Source organism: Corvus brachyrhynchos, unplaced genomic scaffold (genome assembly GCF_000691975.1).
Source record: "Corvus brachyrhynchos isolate BGI_N302 unplaced genomic scaffold, ASM69197v1 scaffold363, whole genome shotgun sequence".
Classification (NCBI taxonomy): domain Eukaryota; kingdom Metazoa; phylum Chordata; class Aves; order Passeriformes; family Corvidae; genus Corvus; species Corvus brachyrhynchos.
Genome location: NW_008237404.1, coordinates 711,351 through 733,313, shown reverse-complemented (window position 1 = coordinate 733,313; position 21,963 = coordinate 711,351).

Below are 21,963 nucleotides of genomic sequence, written 5' to 3'. Positions count from 1 at the left end.
CTGAAGAGATCTAGATGACCGCCCTATCTGACCTTGTGGCAGTAGAACCAGATAGGTAGGTATCATCAACAAAGTCAGAAATCTTCCCCTGATTCCCACCACACCTCTGCTCCCATGACACTCAGAAACTACAACAGCCTCTATTTCTATGTATTTCTTTTCCATGGCCAAATTAGCACTTTGTACTCAAATATTTATGTAATATTAAGATTACACAGAACCATTTCTGAAGGAAAAAAGCATTTATTTTTGGTTACCAGCTTTTCTGCTTTGGGCTCTATCCACATAAATTCTTACTATAAGCATAAAAGCTGTGACTGCTTTCCTTGTGGAATCTTGGCCGTTTAATGGCAGTGACACAATCTTTAAACAAGATCTACCTTACCCTTCTTATCTGTTGGCTAAAAGGATCATACTTAAAGTCATGGAGTCAGATCCAATACTTGCTTACAACTGATGATAAACTACACAGTTGTATTGGGTTTGCACGGCCAAGGTTTGGTAGTGGGGGGCTACAGGGGTGGCTTCTGTGAGAAGCTCCCAGAAGCTTCCCCCATGTCCAGCAGAGCCAATCCCTGTCAGCTCCAAAGGTGGACACACCGCTGGTCAAGGCTGGGCTGATCAGAAATGGTGGTAACGCCTCTGAGATAAAATATTTAAGAAGAAGAAGAAAAAAAAAATTACTGCACAGATGTAATTGCAACCAGAGAAGAGCAGGGTGAGAACATGTGAGAGGGACAGCCCTGCAGATCCCAAGGTTAATGGAGAAGGAGAGGGAGCAGCTGCCCCAGGCACCGGAGCTGAAATCCCTCGCCAGCCCCTGGTGCAGACTGTGATGAAGCAGCTGTGCCCCTGCAGCCCCAGGAGTTCCACAGGGGTGCAGAAATCTGTGCCAGAGCAGGTGGATGTCTGTGACCCTGTGGGAGGCCCCTGGGGAGAGGAGCCCAGGCTGGAGCAGCCTGTCCTTGAAGGACTGCACCCCATGGAAGAGTGGCCCACACTGCAGCAGTTTGAGGGGGACTGTTGCTAGTGAGATGGACTCACACTGGAGAAGTTCCTGGAGAACTGTCTCCCATGGGAGGGACCCCACAGTGCAACAGGGGAACAACTCATCTCCCTGAGCAATGGTAGAAACAACAGGTGATGAATTGACAATAACCCCCATTCCCTGTCTTCCTGAGCTACTGGGGGAGGAAGTAGAGCTGTTCAGGAAGGAGGGAGGAAGGAGGGAGGGGTGGGGGAGAAGCTGTTTTGAAGATTATTTTGCATCTCGTTATTCTGCTCTGATTTTGTTAAGAATACATTCAATTAATATCTCTAATTTGAGCCTGTTTTGCCCATGACAGTGTTTGGGGAGTGATCTCTCCCGATCTTTATCTTAATTCTTGAAACCTTTGTTATATTTTCTCCCCTCCCTGTCCAGCTGTGGACAGGAGTGGTAGAGAGGCTTTGGGGGTGCCTGGCATCCAGCCAGGGTCAAGCCATTACAGCAGTTTGTAATTTCCTGTTACATATCCCTAGGACACTTAATAAACTGGTTGTTTGGACTCCTTCCAAAGTTCAGAAATCACTTCCTCCAAAACGGACATTCTAGATGTCTTTAAAATGTTCATGCAACTTTTCACTCTATTTGCCCCTTCCCAGAACTGTATCTTTTGTTCCCTTCCAAAATCAAGATGAAATATAACCTAGATTCCATAGAAAGTCTTGCAGGTATTCCAACGATACCAATAAAATAACTCTTAGCAATAAGGTTAAATTTGAACTATCCAAGATACTTCTGTATTACAATAATTAAGTAGTCTATTTAATCCACTTAGATGCATATTAATAAAATAAAAATTTATTTGCAAATATATTTCCTGAAAAATATATAGTAAGTGTTTTATATATGTGTCTAAATACATTTATATGTTCTCTAAAAAGGCCATGAATTTTCGAAGTGTTTTTTTCTGAACTCTCTGAGTTTTAAATCAAAAAGTGTACACTTTGTAAGCATGTATTTTTAAGTGTGAGGCTAAAGTGTTCCTGCTAAAAAACATTCAAACTTCAAAAAAAATCAACAGAACAGTATTCTAAATAGTCAATGTATGAACGCAAAGTTTAGGAAGGTATTATAAGCTAGTTTATATTTTTCTACGCTGTTTAGATCTGAACTCTTACAACAATAATATGAAACTTCATTTTTCACCTAGAAGTGGTCTTCCACAGCCAAACTAGTCAGAAGGTTGAAAACCTGGTCTTCACACTGATTTCTAACGCTTTGAGTTCAGACAAAGGGGCACTGTCTACTGGGCGATTAATATAATCCCTTTTGGAAACAGAAGTTTTTCATGACATATACATACATTCTTAGGTTATGTACCAATCAAGTGTGAGTCCACCTGTCAAAATCATAGGCCAAGGTCAAGCAGCCAGAGGTAGCTCAGAAAGTACATGGAAAACATAATTACTATAATAAAAGAAAGGGTTTGTCAAATTCATACAGTCTTACTGGTGATTGTCTTTAATTGCTTTTCTCCTTTAACTAGACAAAAACTAATGAAGAAAATAAGTGTTTCTTTGATTGGAAACTAAACAAAATTCATCAGGTTCCTTTATTTATGAATTTCAGATTTCAACAAATTCTCTTTCACCTTTTCTTACACTAAGACAAGAGATTGTTATAATTTATGTTTAAAGAAGGGAAAAAAAAGAAAAATATGAAAATAATTTCTTTTCTCTTCCTTAGTCTGCACCACTGATCTCATCCAGAATTGTGTTTCTTAGCCCTCCTGTGAGGTACCTGCAGGGTCAATGGGAGGACAATTAGACAATGTAGTCCAGCTCTGATGTCGGCAAAACTGATTGTGGAGGTGTGCAAGGAGTAATACATATATTCAGAAAACTGCTGCTTTTTGTATTTGCTTTGCATTTATGTCTCTTCAGCAGTAGTTAAGCTCCATCACCGGGTTGTAAATTACTTTATTACAATATTAACAAAGGCACTAGCATGCGGCAAATCCAGAGGTTTGTTTTCATTGTATACTGTAATCAAATGAGAACTGCTTCCATACAGTTGAACAAAGCAGACAAGAAAATTCTGAGACCTCAAACAACTATGTTAGGTGAGTTTTATAATGCAATTTAAATTTTATTTAAAACTCTTTGACTACAGTAAGGATTTAGGGTTGGTTATTATTTCATTGTCTCAAATTTTAAAGATTTAACATCTTATTCTAGAGCAAGACAATGGGACTGAAAACATTGAAAGGCAAAAAGCTATTTTTATCAATTACTTCTTCTCCTCTGAGTATGTAATCCTCATTTGAAAGAAACTCGTAAGTGGAAAATAAATCCTTCAAAACAATTTTCATAGCTACTCTCACTAGAATAATTTAGACTAAATACCTCATTATATTAATGCAAATTAGCTTTTATTATACAATGGATACCTTTAAATAAAACCCTGTCATTTAAATAAAGTCAGGAACTATCAGAACACTTCAGGAATATATGAGTACCCTACACATAGGAAAGGAAAAATGAGCTTCATAAACCATTGGAACTGAGCAAAAATATATACGTAAGTGTAGTTTACATTTTGAATGTAGGTTGAGTGTAGGTATCAATGCAGATCACAGGGAAATGGCCATGGAGCTTTCAAGATTTTCCTCAGTTCATGCTTTAATGTGGATGTTTAATATTAATTTCCAGTATAATTTTTAATTTCTATTTGACCATTAAAATATTTAAGGTCTGGCATCACCTTAAATATATGTACAGTCCTGTTCTGAAGAGCTTACTACAGAAGAGGTCTTGTTTATCATACAAGCATTTTACCCCTAAATGAAATGCATTTGAAATGTTGATTTTTGACGCAAGTGATTCTCATTTGTCTTCTGTTAAGGACTGATATCCATAAGATATAATCCATAACCTTCTATGTCTCCCTTGAACCCCTCAGGAATTTTCTTCTTGTATTGCACGTGGGGATAATATGAATTGTTATAAGCTTAAAGCCATTGCAATGATAATGTTTAATTCCAACACCGTATCTATTCCCCTTGTTTATGACTCCTTTTTTTCAGTATTCCTGCTATATGATTTCATCTCAATTCTTTCATGAATTAGCCAAACTACAATGTAAGTACTAAGTAGATTGTATTTTCTGTCTTCAAGAATAGATATCTTCTAATATGGTTAACATTCTTCCAATACTTTACAAATAATTACAAGCATAATTGAACTTGAGGACCCATATAATACAGTTCTTTAAGAAGAGATAAACAGGCAAAGGATTTTTTTTTATTGCTTTAAGAGAGAGGACTCCTCCTGAGAAGAAGAAACAAAACAAATAAAAGGACCACAATCCTGGACTTCAGAAGAGCAGTCTTTAATCTGTTCAGGGATTTGTTTGGAAGCATCCTATGTGAGACCATCCTGGAGAGATGAGAGGCCCTGGAGAGCTGATTGAGTTTCAAGGATCACTTCTTCCATGCTCAAAAATTGTCCATCCACATGCACAAAAAGTCACACAACTGTGGCAGAAGCAACCTGATCTCTTTGAAGATGTCCCTGCTCACAGGAGGGGCACTGGGATAAATGACTTTGAAAGGTCCCTCCCAACCCAAACTATCCTATGAGTCTATGATGCTATGGTTCTATGATTGCAAAGCCACTCATGATGGTGCTTAGAGGAGGGTCATGAGGTCTGTAAGAAGGGAAAAGCCATTCCTATCTTTGAGAAAGGCAAGAAGGGCAGGGACTACAAACCAGTCAGGCCTACTTCAAATCCCTAGAAAAGTGATGGAATCAGATAGTCCTGGAAGCCAATTCCTAATATAAGAAGGGCAAGATCGCAAGTAGTCAGCACGGATTTATGAAGGAAAAACCAGGCTAACCAATGTGACAGCACTTGATCATAAAATTCCATCATAAAACATATTGAATGTTTTTTACCTTGGCTTTAGCAAGCATTTTGTTGCTGTATCCTATAACATGGATAATGAAGTACAGAATAGGGAAGTAGACAATGGGGTAGACTGAAAACTGGCTCAACTGCCACTCTGAAAGCCTTGAGATCAGTGACAGGAAATCCATATGGATGCCAGCCACTAACAGAGTACCCCAGGGGTCAAACTGAGTCAATGTTGTTTAACAATTTCATTAATGAGCTAGACAACAGGACAGACTGCACCCTCAGGTATAAAACTGGGAGAAAATGTCGATATACCAGATGGCTGTGCTGCTATTCAGAGGAACCTCAGGCAGGAGAAATGGGCCATTGATGCTTCCTTCCATCAAAGAAGATGAGAAGCATCCTGGCCACCATTAGGGAGAATGCTGCCAGCAAACTGACCACTGGTGAGGCCACCTCTGGAGTGTTGTATCCACCTCTGGAGTCTCCAGTACAAGAAAGACATGGCCATACTGGGGTGAGTCCAGTGAAGAACTGTGAAGACAGTTGAAAGGATTTTTAGAGATTGAAGCATCTAACATACAAGTGACTGAGAAAGGATGCTTAACTTCCAGAAGAGGGTGTTCATTGAGAATCTTATCCATGTTTATAAGGACTTGGTGGAGAGTAGTAAAAAAGACAGAACCAGATTCTACTCAGTGGTGCACAGTGACAGGACAAGAAGCAATGGGCATAAATTAAATTCAACAAAGTCCACTTAAACTTATGAAGAAGCTTTGTTATTATTAAAGTGGTCAAGAACTGGCACAGGGTGTCCAGAAAGACTTTGGAGTCTACATCCTTGGAGAGACTAAAAACCTGATTGGAGATGGCCATGCTCTAGCTGACCCCTGTTGGACTAGATGTTCTCCAGAGGTCCCTTGCAACCTCAGCTGTTCTGTGACTTGGTAACATTTACAAACACTGAGTTTCTCTTCAAAAGTAATCACAAGTGTGAAAGAAAGCCAAACTATGTGGTCTATCTGAATATTTCACAGATTAAAACAAAGGGGTGTGAGTATTCTCCTTTGTGAAAAGTAATGAACCTCATCAGAATTAAACTTGCAGACAAAAGTTCACAGAGACAATTTGTTCTACCAGTCTTGTTCTACCATTAAAAGGCAACAAAGCTGCCTGTTCAGATTTAAAATGTGATGCTCCTTTTGAAGGCTATTCAAGAGCAACAGCTGGAAAAGACGGCTTAGGGCTCAGTGAACATCAGGCAATATATATCATAGCTGTGAACCCTGAAAGACTATTGATCCAGTAGCCTCTTCTAATTGTTAATGGAGGTACAGATATCCTAACTGACATGACACTAAAACTAATAGCTCCAGGCACCTGTAGAACTCTCACAGATTTCCACTTTAACTGTAGACTCAAAAATTTTATCACAAGCATGGGAGAAAATCAAATCTGTCATAAAAGCACTTCAGAAAATGGCACTTGATTAACATACATATTATTATTTGTGGGACTTGCAGGTGCCTTTGAGAACCTAGAGAGTACTCTTCTTCAATAACACTTTACATTTTTCAATACTACTTTACAATCATAGACAATATTGGGGATATTTATGGATTAAAGAAAAATCAATTAGAAACTCGGTCCTTGGTTCTCCAGATTTTCCCCCAAGGTCTTCATGCTACAATGGTTACTATGAGGATTAAAGATCAAGATTTCAAACCAATTTGGTTTTGGGTTTTTTTGATAGATGATTGATGAAAAACACTAAAATCTGGAGAGTTAATATATTGAGTCAACATTCTAAAGTACCTAAGTTAATTGGAATACTAAGCCACAATTTTCTCAAAAGTGATTTAAGGCCAGATTTGCAAAGACATTTAGATAAAGACAGAGGCAGCCATAAGCAGTTCATACATCAAATAATAAAATAGTATTAAATCCTCATTTACCACCTATAAATATTTGAGGTAATTATACAGCTATTAAAATATGCTCCTCAGATACTATGAAACAAAGGTTTGGATATGATATCCAGACACATGCAAGGGATTCAAGAGTCTTAATTCCAACAGCAGTCTCCAAGTCTATGATTTTAAATCACTAAGTCGCGCTGTAAAAATGGGACAGGCTTCCAAGTTACTTACATGCTTTTGAAAAGGCCACCCTTTTAGAAAATGAGTTAACATTTACCCAGCCTGGCCACAGTAGCTTGAAGAACATTAGATTTCAGAACCACAAGGATAGTAGGATCTTACCTTACAAACCTATTTAGATATAAAAATTAATGATTATATGTAGGCCTCAATCTGAATGCTAATTATGCAATTTAAAAGCAATGCAAAAAAAAAAAATTAAAACACTAAGTCTGCAAAATTAACTATGCAGAGATAAGAAAGTGTTAGGCTTAGGATTTGCCTGTGTCACTTTACATTTGTTTTCAAGTGCTTGGGTGATGTATTTAACTGTATGGTCACAAAATACTTTTCTCTGAGGATCTACTTCATTCAGCGAATGACAGTGCCCACAAAATTAATCAAAGTTCTGTACTTAATGAGCCTATAACATGATTGCATGCAAATTTATATACAAATGGCCAGTTGTGCATCTAAATGGCTACTTGTATATGTCATTATTTGGTTGGCATGCATAATCACTGTAATTAGACACAGATTTAAAATGTGAGCCCATAGTGTTTGCTGCTGAAAAATTTGACTTAATTCATGTATTAGTCATGCCTATTAATCAATCATTTACTTACAATATGTTTAAATTAATCAGCTGCTCTTTGCATAAATTACATTGCCTGCTTTCCTACAAGATTTATCCTGTTCCTTTTACCTAATCATTGTGTCTGTCATTCAGGAGGCAGAGACTACAGGCACCTCTGCCAAATAGCAAGCTGCCTGTCTTATGGCTGCAATCTGTGATCTATGGACTCTCTACTCACCCCATATAAACTGAGAACAATCTTAAACTAGGACAGATCTGTGCATCAGAATTAGGTAATATCCCCTTTTCCAAGTAATATGAGATTCTATTCCTCCCACTGACATTTAAAAAAAATTTTTAAAAACTCTGATTCCATTCTGAATTTGTACTCCTAACTGGCCCTTCCCCAGTGCAATCCAAGATGGAAACAACAAATTCTAGAGGCCAGAGGCTGAAGAGTGCAAGAAAAGCATGAAGACGTTATCTTTATTGAATGCAATCATGTTGCATTCAATTTGGATGACCCCCTAACCTTATCTTATATTTTCCATTCCCTACATACTAAATTCTCAATATAGGCTAATCTATTTTCACTTTTATGTGAATTATTAATGGGATGGCCTGACGACCTCTGTATTTTGCAGGGAACAGGCTGTTACTCTTTTGTGATCCATATGGCAGTCTGTTCTGCTATATTATGCACTATTACCTGTATAAGCACCCATGGATAAAGGACAAGATATCAGCAAAACATACCATGCACATGATGTTCATTAAGTCTAGGGAAGCAAATAAAGTCTGTTATGTGGAGACCTTTGCCATATGATAATTATTACACATGCATTAATCAGAGAAAAACTGAAATGGAATAAAGATGTCAGCAGTGATCAGCATTATTTCAACACCTCTGAAGGGACGCAGAAAAGTTCAGTGGTCCATTAGGAGTCTTACAAAATAAGAGCTGTGCATAAAAAGGGTTCCCTGAGTCCATGAAGCTCAGTAATCGGTCAGGTACTAGTTTTCATGATAAATTAAAGTTGATTTTTAAATTAATCTAGTCTCATATCAACAGCCAGGTGGCAGCATGCTTCTGTGATGACCTTTGGTGAGACACATCAGTGGTACCACCTGACTGAAACTAACACTAAGACAAGGTGGTCTGGGGAAACAGGAGGCAACTCCACTGTGCACCACTGCTCCACAGTTCTCATAATTAAGCTGGAGCCAACTCCAAAAAGAGACTATAGAGATGAGAGAGTTACTATGTGACCATTTGACTGTGAGTATGCTTTTAGCGCATGTATTTAATTAGATTGTTACAAGTAATAGCATGCAGCATCTGTCAGCGTAATCCTCATGATAAACCTTCTTCAGGATAACTGTATCAAGCTGAAACAGAGTACTCTCCCTGTTCTTTTCAACCATTACTCAGAATGCCCAAATTACCTGACAATGCATATGTGGCAAAAATTCATCTGACCAAGAGCTTTCCTGTTCGATCATGAGAAAATAAAACTAGAGTTGCAATGTGTCCCTTGAGCTAATACCATTAGTACCACTAACATGATAATGTTAGCAATCCTAATCCCCACAGATTTTGTCTTGGTGGGAACGGGCATGACAGAACAGCACAAAATTCTGTAATTTGGTTTATGTTTTTATGACATCTATGTAGGCCTTATAACATCAGTGTTTCGCTGGCAGCAGCTCTGCAAGCAAACATATTGAGGATATGTCACGGACGTGTTACAGAGCCATATGATAACATACATGCAAACTTCATCCAGCATAAAAAGGTTTTGCTTTTTCAAATATTGCTAGTATAAACATTTCTAAAAAAAACTTGACACATCACTTAGAATTCACATTTCCTTGTTTTATCCCCATTTATTCATCTATCCTCATTAAAGACCTTTATATTATCCAGGCCCTCTCTCTAATCAGTGGAGAGAGATATTAATTTATAAAGGAGCAATTAATTCTGCCAGTTTAAGAAAAATGAACTCTTTTTCATAATTGCACTTGCACTGTCACAGCAAAATTTCAAACTCAAACCACAGTAAAAACCTGTTAAAAATACATTTCTGAATGATGGCTGTTTGCTACTCACCCTGAAATGACTGACTGTGATACATACATCTACAGATTCTCTTGTATGCTGCTTTCACCCCTTGTTATTTCATTTATTGTTATTTCCTTTCATCTGAGTCATAAAGGAAACACAAACATTATCTTTCTTCTCCCCTCTAATTAATTTCCATTACCATTATCCTATCAGCAACCTGATAAAAACACTCCTTTAACTTGTGACAAGATCTATGCAAAGCAGGAAGAAATAATAAATATATTTGAAATTTAAAGATAAACTGAAATATGCACACAAAACTTCCAGGACTGATTCATAAAAAAAGTAATGGAAGGGATACATAGCTACTGACATCTATTATGTGAAACTTAATCTATTTGTTCTTCTTTACAAAGATACTCACAAACCCTTTAATGCAGAGAAACATCATGAACACACAGGTGAGCTGGGAGGCAGATAGATCAAGAATAGTTGTGTGTGTGTGTGATACAGGGATGCTGTTACCTTTGAAAGGAGATTGAGAAAGCAAGGTGTTTTTGCTTGTCTCAACACTAAGAAGAGATGTCCCTCTAACCACTTGTTCTGTAATCATCCATGCTTAGATAAAGGTTTTTAACAATGTTTGATAAACATTTCTTGAAAACAAGCATTTCTTTCCTCTCTCAGAGATTAGAAATTTCCAAAGGAATTTTGAAAACAAAGTTCTAAAATACTACTGAATCCTGTTAACGAGTTGTCTGGTATATCTTCCAAAAACAACCTCCCCAAAAATTATTGATAGACATAGCTGGTTTATTTTGCATAAATGTTTTATTAAGTTTATTATGTTTTTTACATATGTTTTTTGTCTTGTGAACATCTTGAGTTACCACTTGTATGTTTTACACTTTTTCACCAAACCAGGCACCCTGGACAGCCCCTTCTTACAAGAAAGTTTGTGTCTTCTATTTGATTATGCTCCTAAAATGTTGATCATAAAGCAAAATAAAAGGACCTTTTTCACTCTTTTAGGACACCTTTAAGTATGGTTTGATTTTTGAATACCCTTGTGTTATTGAAGACATCACCAACTGAATGTTTTGCACTGGATGTTTTATAATTGTATCAACGTTTCCTCATGACAATAAAAACTGTATTCATAATTATGCAGACTGAGGTGTGGCAGCTTCCATTCCTTGCTGAAATGAAGAAATAGACCTGTGAAAGTTATCCACAGGCAATCAAGTTACAGCCAATCAACTAATGACTCACTCCTGTGAGCCTATTAGGTGCATCCCTGCATGAATGCATATGAATAATGTCACTTACTGGATCTGAAGCACACGACAGTTGAAGCAAGGGGAAAAAGTGAAGGCAATTTCCCAGAAGAAGTATTTTCAGCTTCACAGTGTCTGCTTTTAAAATAAACCAAGTGTGATAAACAAACCTTAGCAAATTAAAATGCAAGGTTCTCTACTGTTCCACAAACCATGCAACAATAATAAGAATTTTACTTAGAGATCTTAAGGTGTGTTATGTCAGCTGAATGATTTTTACTTTAAATGAAGTAACACTGAAGTGCTTGATGGGCATACATGAAAGGAAAGGTTTTCCTTTCTGATTTTACTCCCTATGTCTAAATTCTATAGCTCACATTCTGAGCAGCATCACCTTCAATAAGAGGAAAGGATCCATGCCAGTTTACACCACATGATGATCTAGTTCCTACTTCTCCTCCCAAGATGGTATTGGAGATTTAGGAACACTCATTCCATTTGCTTCTCCAAATAAATGTATTGAACAAATTTCTATGCAATTGTAATTGTTTTAAATATCTCAATGTCTATACAAAAAAAAAAAAATTGGTGGAGGCCACACAAGGAATGTATTAAATCACTTTACCTCACTGAAATACTATAAATTTTCTATTACTGTAGTGCCTAAAGATTCAGCTTACTTTCCTTTAATAGTTAATATAAGTAACTATATCCTAGAACTCTATGTTCAATTTGCTAAAATTAATTTATTCTGTCACTAGGCTTTGATAAGACTGTCAGAATGTAATTTTTTACTGTATTTGCAGTTGTTCACATCGCTCTCAAAGGTTTGTACTCTCACCTCACATACAGACCCCGATGAGAGGTGCATAAAAGCTTAATGCTCAATTAATAAGTTGTTGCTAGTTGTAAACCACATGCTCAGATCAGGGAAGGGTCAAGAAGAGAGGTCTGTTTGCATGGCAAGCAAAAGACAAACTAAGCTAGGCAGCACGAACTACAAGTATGTAAGAGAATCCAAGCTCAGCCTTTTAAAAATAATTAGGTGCCTCTAACTTGGCTGAAGGAAACTGGATGGGAAACAGCTTCAGATCAGCTCCTCTCTGATTTAAGTCACGTATTTTATTCTCATTCTACCACTAAAGAAAACACTTAATCCATAGTTAAATTACAGGTTAGGATCAAGAGCCATCAGTTCCTTGACTAAAAATATCAGAATTTTTATACTCTCCTGCCAACTGAGATACAGAACTTTTTAAATAACACCATGTTGATTAGAGCCAGAGAAGCTAAAAAAATTTTAGCTACCCTTGGGAAATGGAAAACAGGAAGGTTCAATCGAAAATGAAATCCCAATGAGCCTAATATGGGATCCCAACCTAGGGAGTGAACCCCAGGCAGACAGTACTTGTTTTAGTTGTACTCCTATCATGCAATTATTCCCTTGCATTATGTGTGAAACTTTACACGTTCATTAGCACAGAAGCTGATACAGAATATGACCAAACTCCAGGCAGTTGTGTGCATGCTGGAAGCACACCATGTACAGACTTCAGCTGGAGCTTTCACTGCAAACTCAGACAGCGGTAGAGGAAAAAGGATTCTGTTAACACCAGTTTTCCCCAAGTGTTTAAAGACAGCACTAAGGGCCTTCTTAGATATGTAGCTTTTGCCTTTGTGCTTTTTGCATTGGAAATGCAGATTCAGTGATGGCTGCATTCTCTTGTTCAGCATGGTGGCTGTTTTTCTCACATCACTGAAGGCTGGGTGTGGAGTGCTTGAAGTGAGCAAGCTTAATGTCCCTTCTGCCAATATTTTTAAAAATCCTCTGTATCGTGGTTATTATACTTTATGTGCAAGTATGTATTGCTGCAAGCAAGTGGTTAGTTTTCATTGTCTGTTACTATGTTTTTATTGTTCATAATTGCCTTGCTAATTAATGATGCTGTCTAATTGTTATTGTATAACTGGAATGATTATGTAAAATGTTCAAACAGGCATGAAATTTCAATGTTATAAAAATCTCACATAAAACACAAACCCCAGATGTTAATTCAAAACTGGACGTAGATTTCAGTTATTTGGCACCTGCATTGTTTTTACTCCCTGAGCATATGGATGAAACTTATTTTAATACACTCTGTTTCTCATACAAATTTTAGAAATTGAAAATCAGCTATGATGAATAAAAACAATTTTGAGTGAAATTACAATGCCTGCTGAATGTCTTGGGCATGCAGGCAATGACAAATCAATTTCTAGTATGCTTTATGACAGCTGAAAGTAGCTGTGCAACCCTTAAGCTGAAGCAGTTTAATTAAACCTTGGCATTTTAACAAAATAAAGAAAAATTAACTATCCTATTTCATTTCCCTATAGTGTAAACAGAGTGCATGACAGGCATCTGTGTGATATGTAATTAATCCCACCAGTCAAAAAATTCTTTCAAGGATAGTTATGAAGACTTCAGCTCATGTATACAATAAAGTTTATATCCCAAAGTTGCTCATTATGTATTTCTGAAATTACTTAATGAGATGATTTATTGTTGTACACACTGTAAAAGAGAAAAGTATGGCTATATATAAAAGTAGATGCATTATACATACATATTTGTAACTTAAAAGAAAGATAACTAGAAGCAACTGCACCTAACAGATCTAGAGAAGAAGTCTGAAAAGTACATTTCATGTGCTACAAAAACTGCATGTAAGGAAGAAGTTGTATTTTTCATTACATTTTAATAAAATATTTAATAAAATATTTATTCATTAGTTTGAAATAAGCATCAATGAAGTATGGAAAAAAGCATAGCATCTTTACTAATAACATTGAATGACATAAAGTATATTATTGAACAGCAATTTATGTTTAAGTTGATTTTAATAAGCATGTAATTCATAATCAAGCCAATTTTCAATTAAGTGATAATTGAACGGTGACAGCAGGATGACATACTGTTGCATGGTGAAGCAGAAGCAGCAGAAGGGGTAAGAAGTTTCCACATATATCCTGAAGGGAAGAAAGAAATAAGCATGTAACAAGTTCTCAGCTAGCCAGGAAAGGTTTACTGCGATTTCAGATTCTGTACTCTGTTTTAACAGGCTTCCAGCTGCTGCCCCACAAGGCCAGTGGTCTCCTACAAATCCCATCTCACACCGTTCTGATCCCATGGCTGCCTTGGATGTGCTAGAGCACACCATGCCTGCTTGGTTGTGTAAGAAGGTGAATCAAGGCCCAGATCCTGCTGACGATAATGGAAGTGTAAATCTTTAGTTTACAGTTAGATAGAGATGGGCAGTTGCGTGACGGTCTCTAAATCTCAAACCGAATCCTATCCTTAGAGCAGGAGCAAAAAAACACACAATGGGGATGAGCATACATCCACATTAAAGTGTCTAATGTCATTTGAGTTGTCCTGTGTTGTCCAAGAAACCCTTATGGGACAAAGGACAAGAAGGGAAGGTGCAGACTGCTGGGTGCCAGGTAAGACACCCCTAGGGCATATCAAAGAACACTGGACCCTATAGATGGCCAACTGACATGAGTCTTATAATATTTACATGGCTGTAAGACAAAACTGTGGCTCAGTGGTGCACCTAATCTTACAGGGTTCCTGATTTGATGTAAAACCCTCTAGTCACCAGCAGTTCTGAACCTACACATACTCAGAACAACCCGGCTTCCACAGCTCAGTGCCAGGATCCCACCTGACCTGAAGTGAGACACAACAGACAGCCCAAAGGACCCAACATGCAAGCCCTGCACAGAGAACTACAAGTGCTTCTATTAAAGAGACACAGCAAAAGTGGTGGCTCTGTTTCTCTCAGAGAAACAGAAATAAGTGGACTTACGTCTCCCGCATCTCCTAGGAATATATCCACTAATGTGTTTATGCAAATCAAGTTGCATTCACCTGCATTTACAGATACTGTAAAGAGGGAGACAGACTCTTCTTGGAGGTGAACTGGGGTGGGAGGAGAGGAAACAGACTGATTGAAACACAGAAAATTCTGAGCAGATATTATGGGTAAGAAATTATCTTGAGGGTTATCCAATTTTTGAACAGGTTACCCAGAGAGGTTGTCTACAGACTCTGAGATGTTCAAGGCTCAGCTTCACATGGCCCACAGCAACCTGACCTAATTAGACCTGCTTTGAGCAGGGAATGAACGAAGATGACCTCCAGAGCTCCTTTTAGAACAGAACTACTCTATGAAGTAGTAAGTAATTAATTCAATTACTTCATTAAAAAATAATGAATGAAGTAATTACTCTGTGATGGTAATTTTAAGCATATGGCTTCAGATATACACATACTTCATTCACACTAGAATGCATCAGATTTCAGTTAATCTTCATAGCTAATGGAGACTCTGCTTCTCAGTCTGAAATAGAGGAACTTACTTTAGGTTCCATAAGGCACACACAATGTGCAATCAAAGATATGATTCTCATAATGAAATCCAAAATAACACAGAGGTTAAGCACAGAGCTAAGAAACACTGCCCACGGAAGGATATCTAACCTTTTGTTCCTTCACTCTTCAGCACTTCTAAAGAATTAGACCAACATGCTCACAAAATCAGCAGTGGAAATAAAGATCCTAGAAATAACAAGTTGCTCAGAAACTACATTTATGCCTATAATAACACCAAGGGTTAAAAAGTTGAAGTAGAATAGGAGTAGTGGGAGTTTATAGGAGATTTCAAAACATTTTTCCTACATTATTTCTATATAAGCAACTCTCACCTTTATTACATTTATCCTAAATTAACTTGTATTTTGTAAAGAAAATTTATATCCTGCACTAGTTACACAGAAGCAGGATCTATTTGGTCATCCTTTTCAATGACATAATTGTATTTTGTTTGAGAAAAAAATATATGTTTAATACTAAAATAAAGTCTGAGATACTTTTTTCTAACTGAGAAAAATATGCTAAAGGATTCTACAATTTAATAGTGGCTTTCCTCATGGCTATTTCATCTCAGCTACTGTTCCTGAAATTTCTTGTATTTTCATGGAACTGGACTTCAATTTTGCAAAGGTAGCCACAACTCTAAAGTAGCTATTTTATTCTGGCTGCCATTTGCTATAATTCCCTCCTTTTCAGTGGGAAATTATCTGTGTTTCTTCACTGTGTTTTGAAACAGCAGAAACACAGGACTGAGGGATCTCAAAAGCTCCTGTATTCCTTTAGAAGTCATAAGCGATCTGCCACACTTGAATCTAACTTCAGAATCTTTCTGAACTTCTGTAAGAATATACACTAGAAATTCTACTACAAGCAGATAAGGGACAATTTGAGGTGTACTCTGCCACTGACCTCTCATAGAAGAATGTAGCTTCAAATACCATTGTAGCCTCGAGACTGAAGGGTGAAATTTAATTGGGAACAAGCAATTCTGAAAGACTCCAAATTGTCTGGGGATTTCATAACAGTCCAAATTTTTCTTTTTTGAGTCAGGACAGAAGCAATGGCACAGCAGAGGGCACATCTCTGTTCCACCTGTGAGACTGTGGGATAAGACCTGAGCACTGATTCTCATGGACTATTCTAAATGGTTTTATCTTTAGGTACTATTAAGGGACTTCTCTATTCATTATTGTACATGAAGTAATGGTTCATGCTGTAAATATCTAGCCACGTATACAACTGAACATACTCAGTACAACAGCTGAAGTGAGTTGTATATATTCCTAACAGCCTACAAACAGGATAGAATTCATGACCTGTTCATGACAGCACTACTATGTATTAATTTGTCTCTATACTGATGGTTGTAATGAGCGAGATTTTGTTTCTTTATTGTTATTTGCTTTCCTTGTGCTCCTTCTTCGGACACGTGTTATCCATACTCTTAAAAGTGAAACAGAGATGCACATAATAATATAAACTAAACTTAAAATTTTATGACAGATATAAGACATGATAGCTGAGGTGATTCCAGCACAACTACTGCACAGTAAAAGAATGATGTAAAATAACGTTTCAATGTAGTAACATAACTGAAGCACCAGATTTATTATTACCATTACTCGGTACATCTAAAAGACATAGAGCAAGCATGAATTCATCTAGATGACACAAGAACTAGTGAGTCAACAAATTCTTCAGTTGCTAAAGTCTGAATAACAGCACAAAAGAAATTTCAAAAGTACTGATTACTATTATAAAGCCTCCAAGGAATTCACACTTCCATAGATATTGTCATGAAAGGACATTATTCGGCTGACAGTAAAGATTTGAAAATAAAATTGTTACGCCACATGCATGTTGATAGCAATTTGGCAAGAGATATAGCATAATTTAGATAGAAGAAGTAAAACCAGAACCAAAGCAAAGCAGAAAACCCTTGTTAACAATGTTCTAAACCCTTTTGTCAGAAGGATATTAAAGGGCTTGTTTATAACCACTGCTAGAATACCTACAACAGAGATCCATCTTCTTTGTATAACTACAGAAAAAGATTCTAATAATTTCAGGAAATAATCCCATTTTTTTCAAAAAAAGAAAAAGACAAGTATTAGTGTTCATATTTGACCAGTTTAAATATATTACACTATTTTACCATACATCATTGTGAGACAATTATTTTTTCAAGCAATTGCCACCCTACTACAATTGCTTTACAACAACAGTTTCATGCTTATGAACCACCTTTACCACGACACTACCAAAAAACCTATCCAGCTACATTGTATCACTGACTGATTTGGTTTAAGTAGGTAGAATTAATTTTTTTAATTGTTAAAAATTTCACTTAGGGACAATGCATGACCAACAAGACACATTTTGTCACAAAATGGGTCATAATAAAAGGTTATTTTTAATGAGTAATACCTTACTCAGAACTGCAATATGGCATTTAAAATCTAATTAGTTTATCCCTTTCTCCACAGATAGAGGGGGGAAAAAAGATAAAATAGCAACTGAGAAGAAAATAATTAAATATAAATTGGTACAGAACTGCTGGAATGAGAACTGTGTTCATTCTGCTAACAGTGCATTCATATTGGTCAGGCCTAAAGGGTACAAAAAGACAAGCAAAATGTGTTGTCTGAATTAATTACAGTAAAATTGCATTGAAGCAAGAAATCTTTGAAAGTGTACATTCAAATATAAGAGGAAAAAATCTTAAGAGGTTTGAAGGGAAAAAAGGAGACAGGGAAGGCATGCAAAAAACTGCCTGCCAGGAATGACCTAGGAAACTATCCTGTCTGGGTTTCCTCTTGGTTGGATCTAGCAGGTTTGCATCAAAAGGAGCCTTGGACTGAACCAATACCTACACTCTGGGGCCCCTCAATGGAGAAGGTGCCAGAAAAGGCTGCAGACCTCAGTTTACAAATGAATCCTGAAATCATTGCCCGAGTGCCTGTAGAGTCAACAGGAGTAGCCAGAAATCTTCAAAAGCAGTCTTCAGAATGCTCAGGATGCACTTAACTTTTTGTTGCCTGTATAAAGAGCGTAAACAACTTGGAGAGATAATCATGGATTCCAGATGCAGTGTGAGAAATAAAATGGGCAACAGAAAAACTGAAGAGGAGAATGTATGAATTTCTCAGGAGCTTGGGGTTATAAGAAGCACAGTGTAATTCCCAACTAAAGGTTGCCCATGGGCTCCAGTCCTCTGGAGCTTATACCTAGCCTGGGCTCTTTTCATGGGCTCTAGGTCTGAATGTGAAGAAACACCTTGGCACTCTATCCTTAGATTTCAAGAGGGGAGCTATTACTGATACCTGACCTTGGAGCTCAGATAAAGCCCTGTCTTTCTTGAAGGGGATAATATGCTGTCAAAAGCTTGCTTTATGTTTTGTATAGGTCCTGACAGAAAAAGCAGGTCATATGGCACATAGCCACAGAACAGTTGTTGCATCCTTTAGCCCTGAGACAGATCACCTTGCATTTTTCAGACTTGAACTTACACAGTGTCCAAGGAGATGGCCTTACAGAACCACCTAAGACTTTTTTTCTCAGAAGGAAGCTGATCACTGGGGCATAATCCTTGTAATCCTTGAAAACATTAAGAATTCTAGAGCATTATTTTGGTTTTGTTGTTAGGAGGTTTTTTGTTTGGTTGGGTTTTTTTTTTTTTTTGGGGGGGGGCAGTCATTGCTATTTTTTAAGTGCTCAAGGAACAGTATTGGATTTGTAGCATGAACCACAGATTTCCCAGAGACAACCTGGCTGTTTCACAGTCCAGTATACAAATTTTGAAGGGTTGGCCCATGCTGGCAGATTAACAGTTACATGGCACACGACAGCACAGTGAGAAGTCATAGCACAACCCAAAGGCTACAACTTTGGAGAATGATGAGCAAGCTGCTATGATCCAGCTGAGTACAGGTGGATCTATGCTGTCAGTATGAGCTATTCCCAACTCTGACCTTGAGTTTCTTTATCAGGAAAGCTATTCAGCTTCTGTCACAGCTGAGTAGGAATCCAGAAAAAGACATAAGCAACATGGCCAACGAGGGGTGGATGGGTGGTGGGGACAGGTGAGGGAGGAGAAGGTGAACACAACTGTTTACATGATGGTATAGATGCCAAAAACCCAACCTGATCAACATGTTAGACAGTTCATTACAAATCCAAATATTTTTACATTTATCTCTCACTCCCTGTTTATTCCACTGTATATGCAATCTGTCTTCAAAAAGAAAATACAGAGTGACTCAGAATAAATGTGTTTTCTTCAGGGAGTTTATAGTTGGTATCCATAATACAATATTTCATTTTATATGGAACAGATTCTTATGCACAAGTTATTAATACCATTGAATCTAGGTGATCAACATATCAAATTCTAATGCTGTCCCAGTGACTAAAGCATGCTGTGAGCATTTTACCCATACCAAGAATTTTTAAAATATATTTTGGATTTACAAATCCATGTACATTATGGATTATGTTAACAAGTATAGATCATGTTAACAAGTACATATTTTTAAGAAAATGATTGAATTTTTCACTGATTTTGATTAAACCTGCTAGTGCATCCAGGACAATAATTTGCAGTTCATTATCTCAAATTCAGACAAGGAACCAAAAGAGGTTTGTTACACACAATACAAACTGGTAGCAAACAGCACCTCAGAGAGTGGCCTTTCACAATAGATTTCCTGGTGAGCTACAGATCTTCATAATGATCACCAAAAAAATCAGGGATGACAAAGCTCAGAAATTACTTGAAAATGCTGATCTCACCTTGCTTCATATATACAAGATTTTCACCAGTCCTGAGCAGCAGCTCCACAGGTAACTGCCAGAGAACTTCCAACTCCTATGAACAACCAGCTAAACATTTATTTTTAACCATCATTATTTTCCCCAATACTACAACAGCAACTGGAAGTCCAGGCTGGCACATCATTTTTATGCAAGAGATTTTTATGCAAGTGTCATCCTCTATATCTCTGTTAACAATTCCTATACAAATTTCTATATACATACAAAATATGTAAAATTAGTTTTAGACATTAGAACAGTGGTGGATTGATGAGCCACAAGAAGAAGGAAGATTCTGCACAATAAAGGGCAGGAAGGAAAACACAGAGAGAAAACCAAAGGGAAAGATACAGATTACATAGTTCTACCCCAAAGCAGGCTAGGATACCTTTTGTTTCCTTTTTCCTTTTTTTTTTTTTTTTCCCCAATCCAATCTATACCCTGGCTAGCCTGTGCCTACAATACTCCATTTATTGTGCATCACTCATACAGCACAAGCCTTGTGCCAGACACAAATTTACTACAGTTCATTACACCTGTCTCACAATAGCTGAGATGCAAGAGGTTAGAATAGACCAGAATAAAACTCTGACTTTAAAAAAAAAAAAAAACCAAAAAAAAACAAAAAAAAAAAACCACTTCAGAGTGTTGTAGGTCAAAAAGTTGCAGGAGGTCAATGGAAGAAGGGGTTATTCCAACAATAAATTATCATCTGGATGAAGAGATTAATTTGATGTTCAGCATTTTTCCCTCTCACTTCTGCAGTAAATACTTCAATTACACACTTCAGTGTAAACACAGAAATTTCCACTCCAGTTCCATGTATCCCAGTTTTTATGCCATCGTATCTCAAGTCATTTTCCACATGAGGGATGGTAGACATTCCTGCGTAGTTCAATTCAGCAGCATGAACTTCGAATCAGTTAACGCTAAAAGCAATCAATCTACATGCCCATACATTCTTCAAACCGGGTTGGCTAAAAGCTAAAGCTCAATTCAGTTCTCCAGGGACTAGGATGATATCAAGTCTGTAGTAAATACTGCTTTTACTGCTAGTCCTGGATGGTCAGGGTCCACTTTGCTACACTGGTTGTAAACGTGAGTTTAGTTTGGAGAGGTTGAATCCAACTCTCCACTACCCACATGGGAAGGCACAATTTGCCAGAAAATGGTAAGATATACTGCACAATTCTTACAGAAGAAGTTTCTGGATAGGGTGATTTCTATTCCATATAGAAGCAACACTTCCGCTCCTTTCAACCAAGAACTTAGTGTGTTCTGCTCAGACGCGCTAGCTCTTTCAAGCTGGGAATTGTTCTTTTGATCTCAGAGCTCCTTCTTGTCCAGCAATTCCTGCAGTGCTTATTTCCTACTTTTCCAATGCTTCCACTTGTGCATATTTCCCCTAATTAAAATCCCCTCTAAGTTAAAATCACTTTCTCAGTGACTCATTTTTCTAACCTCTGGGTAGCTAAACTTCTTCTCCACAGCCATCACCTAAGTTTCACATGTATTTCCTGCCAAGCCCAGTAAAATTTTGGCTTCCTCCGAACCCTTATCTCCTTAGTCTCTTCCCCTTCCCTTTGCCGACTTTTACAGGATACATTTCCCCCTTTGCTGCCCGACAATCCTTTCCTACTCCTTTCTCCTCTTCAGTTATCCCATTGGTATTCACTCTTGCCTGCCTTTCTGACCACCCTTCCCGCAAAACTTATCAGGAAAAAAATGCATTTATCATTCATCTGCACGTCACCCTTCTTCTCTGTCTCGGTCA